The following is a 6312-nucleotide window of genomic DNA, read 5'->3' as shown; positions in this document are numbered from 1 at the left end:
ATTAGCAACTAGGAACATAGGATCTTGTGTTGGCCGTACAACTCCTTGATTTCCTACGGGAACTGTATCGTTATTCTTTGCCATACTTGCTGCTTTCTTTCGCCTTATCCGATTCTGACGTGGCTGTGCACGAAAGGTACGCTCGATCTCAGGGTCAGCTTTCGATTCTGGTTCAGCACCAGTACTCATAAACTGTCAAGCTGCTCTCCGCATTGAACAGCTAGTACAACGAGATCTGTCCTGCAAAACACCACAAACATACTCAAACAATAAACCGTTAACCAATCCCCTGCAACAGCGCCATAAACTTGTTATGCAAATTTTAAGTCATACAATAGATGCAAGCAAGGTTCAAGTCCATAAACTTGTAACGCAATTTTAGTCTTTAACATGATGACTCTATTATCTGTATGCGATACTACTTCTAGATATGCGTTATTTATGAGGATCTTGTAGTATACTATGCGTTGTCACAAGTTTCCTTGCATTGGAACCAAGTATAATTCCACCGCAATTTTCTCGGTGTGATCCGAGTTCGAACACAGGGACTGTTTGAGGTTATTGCGTTATGTTTGTGATAGATGCGACCAAAGGGTTTTTTAATTTATAAAAAGGTTGTGTGTACAGGTAATTGAAAATGCGATAAAGTAAAGGTAAGCGATAAAATGCGATAATAAAGTAAATTGCGGTAAAGGTAAAGTGCGATAAAAGAAACCTAAGCTATAATGATACAAGATACAGGTTTCATGATACAAGATACTGAGATTGAGATTGACTGTGAAGAATATACAACGATCGTGTTATGCGGTGGCAAGTCTTATGTGTGAAACAGAAATAGAAAGAGAAAAGATAATTAGTACAAACATCGCAAGTTCCTTAATTGCGTCAAAGGCATAAATACGGTTTTGTTTTTCCCTTTACGTACACCTCTTGGTGATCGGCCGTGTTCCCACATCTCTGTGATGAAATAGGGACAAATGTAATGAATGCAATATTGCTTCCATCTCTGGAAGTACTTCTTGCTTTAGTTAACGCATTCTTTTAACCTTCTCTCGACAGATCAGAATGGCATCTTCACTTCTGCTCTCACAGGTGAAGATGTCGTCTAGCATTCTTTAGCTAAACATCATTAATTCTTTAGCACAGATTAAGTTACTTGTTTAATTCATATTAATCACCAAGGGATTAAAAAAACATCATGGAGAAAATGATTTAAGGAGGAATGAAAATAGACAGAGAAGTGGAAATGGAAATGATCAAGACATTCAATAATACTATTTAGCATCCGATACATGGTTGTGAATGAAGATATTAAGACAATGGAATACAATTGATGAAATAGAGTTAGAAATAAATACAAATAAGCACCAACGTCTTGGTACAGTTCTGGAATGGAAAATTGCTTGCCGGTGTCGATGGAGTGAATGGATGGATGAGCTTCCCTCTCAGGCCTTCTCAATCGGTAGAAGGAATCTAAGTACAGAGTTTCTAGGCAGGGATTTGGCAGAATTGCACTGAGACTCACCTCTCAGCCTTATCTCTTCTCTTCCTGGATTTCCTCCGATCAGTACTCAGATCAACTCTCTCTCAATAGCTTTGTATAAATTACCCCGTATCAAGTATATCTTCTATGAATTCTATGGGGGTATTTATAGGTGAAAAGCTTTGACTCTTGGCTTGTGGACCCCATTTATTGTTATGGAAATTCCGAAGATGGAGGAATAAATATTTCTTCTGTTAAGCAATCAAACTGTCAAATCTACACAATGGTTAGTTGTACACGTGTCGCAATCCTCCGCCTTTGTGTTGCTCATTTGCATCTTTCGATCATGTACTCACATGCAGTGTTGTTTCTATTAACACATGCAAGTGAAATTCAGCTCTGGATCGACTGTCGCATTGCACCGTCATTGCGTTAAATCGTCTCTTTATTGTTGATTGACTAGCGCAATGTGATAGAGATGCATTGTTCAGTTTCTCATTGAGCCTTGATCGCAAGCGGTGACTTGGTTTCCTGCAAACAGAGTAGAAATATCCTCTTCTACCATCTTAATGATATTAGTGGGTGTATTTGCGATAATTTATATTTATTGTATTTCTGAGCTAATTTTCATACAATTAACGCATATTTTCTCTCTTTTGGCCGCAATATCTGAATAAGGCAGTATAAATAACTTGTATTTCTACAAGTTATCAGCAACTATTTTCACAAGTCCCTGTGTTTGACCCTGGACTTATAAGGAAACTCATAGGAATTTACACTTGAATTCCGTTGGGGAAACTTGAGTGCACAATGCAATCCATCAACGCATATCATCCATATTTCCACTTAATAAAAATAATGCATTAGAAAGCCGGAGGGTGGATTAAGAATTTCTCGAGTATAAGGCATGCTTGAAGACAAGCATGATTCTAAGTCCAGGGGTGTGATGACGGGCAGAAATGTACGTTATTATAGGCCTTTTATTTAGAATTATGAGGGCTGTTAAGTAGAATATGTGGTGATTGTACTAAGAATTCATGAGAAAGTGAGCTTGCATCGGTCAACAATGAAAATCTCGGCTAACCCACTATTATGCGTTATTGTGCATCCAATTGTCTATTTTTGTAACTAACTGATAACGGGCAGAAATGCACGTTATCATAATGCTAAGTTCTTAAACAATGTTGGATTGCGTTGATGAAATACGATAAATTTCATCCATTAAGCATAAATTCTATAATATTGCGGTCGCATGCGTCCAACGCATTAGAACAGTTGATCTTTATATTTTTGTGCAGAATATGCGTTAACGCAATGCAAAGATTGTGATCATAGGAATTCATTTGTCTAGCACAACTTCACTGAGGGGCTTTGTGTTGATCCTGCTCACAAACATTCGCCCAAGAAGATTCGCCGCAACTTGGTCAGCGCAACATGGTGGGCGCATCCGGATGAAAGGATAATTAAGAGCGATGGGACAGAAAGCTGATGACAGTCGGATCCAAATTAAGTTGACAGCCGTTAACGGTCACGAAGTACATTCAGCTTTATCGGTGACAATTATCCGGCGCATGAGTCAGAAATTAAAGCTGTCCCATCTGTACAACTAGAAGAAAGAAGCCGCCTTTCACCATGGAAGTTCTATAAATACCAAATGCATTCTTCAGAGAAGGGGTTAAGCAGTCGATTAATTCACCACTTTACGAGTTCATGCCTCCATCCATTTCATTTTAAGGCGGATGCGAGGAAGAAAGTGTGCCGGTAGATCATTTCGGTAAGCTTGGGAAAGCACCAGAAGCTCCAAGACAGAGAGAGGGCCGACGCCTACGGAAGCAGGAACATCTTTAGATCAGAATAGAGATCCAGTGTAAAAAGCCTCGGTCAGCAAGGAATTGCTATCAGGCTCTCTACCTTTACTTTCCACTGTCATTTTGTATTCAACTTATTTATTAGAATGGAATTTCTTTCTGTATATCTATTCACTCTCTGTTGTTCATGCATGAGTAGCTAAATTAGTTGAATGGGTTGAGAAGCAATTAGCTAGCATAACGAGGGAATCTTCATTCTTGCGATTGTCTTGTTTATGAATACTTCATTTGTCTATTAGAGATACTTGGGAGGGTAGTCTAAGGACAGGATCTAAACTTGGGAAGGTCAGGTAAGAATCTAGGTTTGGAAGAACCAGATTAGAACGCATAAACAAGAGATAGGTGCTTAGGAACGAGAGATATACTGACGCAATCTCGAGTAATGCTAGCTAAAGATCTTCTCAACCCGTTCATCACATTCTCATTGCATCTATCAAAGCAACTATCTTTCTCAAATATGACGCCTTTATTTACTTCTTTTTTATCAATGCAACAACACACCCAACACTTTATTTATTTACTTGGTTACCACAAAATTTTCATAAACATTACCAACGCAACTATTTTCAAAAGTCCCTGTGTTCGACCCTGGAATTACCAGGAATCTCAGGGGAATTTACACTTGAATTCCGCTGGGGAAACATAAGTGCACAATGCAATCCATCAATGCATATCATCCATATTTCCATTCAATAAAATAACGCATCAAGTTTTTGGCACCGTTGCCAGGAACTTGGGAAAAATAGTTTGTTAATGGTAATTTTTTTTATTTCTTTGCACTCTGGAAAACTACAACCCGGAGATTGAGAGAACATTTCAAAGGAGACTACGAGACCGCCAAAAGCAACCACAATCAGACAAAGAAGAGATGGCGGAGCAGCCTGGAGGTGGAGCACCAAATGATAATAATGTCATGGCAAATCCGATTCTGTTGGCAAACAATCGTACTAGGCCCATTAAGGACTATGCATCGCCAAACCTCTATGATTTCTCTCCGAGAATCATGAGGCCTGCCCTCGACGGAAGTAGATTCGAGATGAAACCGGTGATGCTACAGATGATCCAGACTGCAAGTCAATTCGGAGGAAGGCGTGGCGAGGATCCGCACGCCCATCTTCGAAGTTTTATTGAAATCTGCAATACTTTTGTGTCCTCGAACATCTCTGCTGAAGAAGTTCGACAAACATTATTCCCATTTTCTCTCTGTGATCAGGCTAGGAAATGGGCTTCTTCGCTCGAACCAAGAGAGATTACTTCTGAGGAGTAGGTAGTGGAGAAATTCATGAAAAAGTATTTTCCACCTACCAAAAACACAAGACGAAGGAAGCTTATTACAAATTTTGAACAAGATATGGACGAATCACTCAGTGATGCTTGGGCGAGGTTTAAAAGGTTATCCGGGATTGTCCGCATAATGGGCTACCAGACTGCCTTCAAATGGAAATTTTCTATCATTGTTTGAATCCCACTTCGCAGACCGCTGCCAATGCGGCAGCCGCTGGTGGTTTGCTTGACAAAACTTACGATGAGGCGAAGAATATCCTGGACCGCATCTCCAAGAACCATGAAGATTGGAGGGAGAATGACTAGAGATTGAGATTTAAAGATTCTGACGCATACAATGGTGCTATTGTTTCATTACAAAACCAAATGACTGCAGTGATGAATTTGATTCAAGGAATGGCGATCAGCAGCCCACACTACAAGGTGGACAAATTAACGCAATAAGACAAAACACCGCAAGGTGTACGACTTGTGTGATGGGCATGCGAGGGAAGATTGCCCACAAAATCCACAGTCTGTATATTTTGTAAAGAATAATACCTTTTCAAACACTTACAACCCCAGGTGGAGAAACCACCCCAATTTTTCCTGGAAGAATCAACAACAAAATTTTCAACTTGTGGTGCAAAAATAAGGGTCACCAGGATTCTTCCAATGCGACAACGGTCAATAGAGCAATCAAGCAAGTAGCTCACAACAACCACTGCAATCCTTTTCTCTGGAGAGCCTATTGAAGCAATATATAGAGAAAAACGAGAAAGTGCTTCAAAGTCAGGCTACGTCCATCCGCAACCTCGAATTGCAAATGAGCCAGATTGCGAGTGAGCTAAAAAGTAGGCCGCAAGGGGCGTTGCTAAGTTCAATCAAACATCCACGCAACCCAGGGGGATCAGGAAAGGAGCAATGTCAGGTTGTGACATTACGCAGTGGAAAGACTGTGGAGGGTGAAAAGAAGGAGGATAGTAGAACAGCTTCCATCGCAACGGAGTCTGAGATTGCGGTAACGCAAGAAGAAGAATGAGAAAATGATGTAGTGGAACTTGAGGTTACGTCGACCTCAAAGTCAAATGAAATGGGAACCATGAAAGTCCAGTTACCACCTTTCCCTCAGAGGCTAAGAAAAAAAGAAAAACGAAGAGGTACAGTACCAACGCTTCTTATCTATGTTAAAGCAATTACATGTTAACATTCCCTTCAGTGAAGCGATTGAGGAAATGCCTGCCTATGCCAAGTTTCTAAAGGACGTGGTAACTAAGAAAAGAGGCATTGGAAAATTTTGCCACGCAAAGTTCAAAATCGATTATTCCACCGAAGATGAGCGATCCTGGGAGCTTCACTATTCCTTTCTCCATAGGAGGACTCTATATTGGGCAAGCCTTGTGTGACTTGGGGGCCAGCATAAATTTGATGCCGTTGTAAATCTTTAGACAATTAAATGTGGGGCAACTCGTGCCCACATCAGTGACTCTTCAATTGGCTGACAGATCTCTGGTACATCCAGAAGGTAAGGTAAAGGATGTGCTGATCACGATTGATAAATTTATTTTACCAGCTGACTTCATCATTCTAGACTATGAGGCCGACTAACAGGAAATGATTTTTACTGCTTTTCGGATGGGTATGCTGGATATAATCAAATCATGATAGCTTCTGAAGATCAAGACAAGACCACATTCA

Source organism: Benincasa hispida, chromosome 5, assembly GCF_009727055.1.
Source record: "Benincasa hispida cultivar B227 chromosome 5, ASM972705v1, whole genome shotgun sequence".
NCBI classification, from domain to species: domain Eukaryota; kingdom Viridiplantae; phylum Streptophyta; class Magnoliopsida; order Cucurbitales; family Cucurbitaceae; genus Benincasa; species Benincasa hispida.
Note: the sequence above shows the minus strand (reverse complement) of the source record.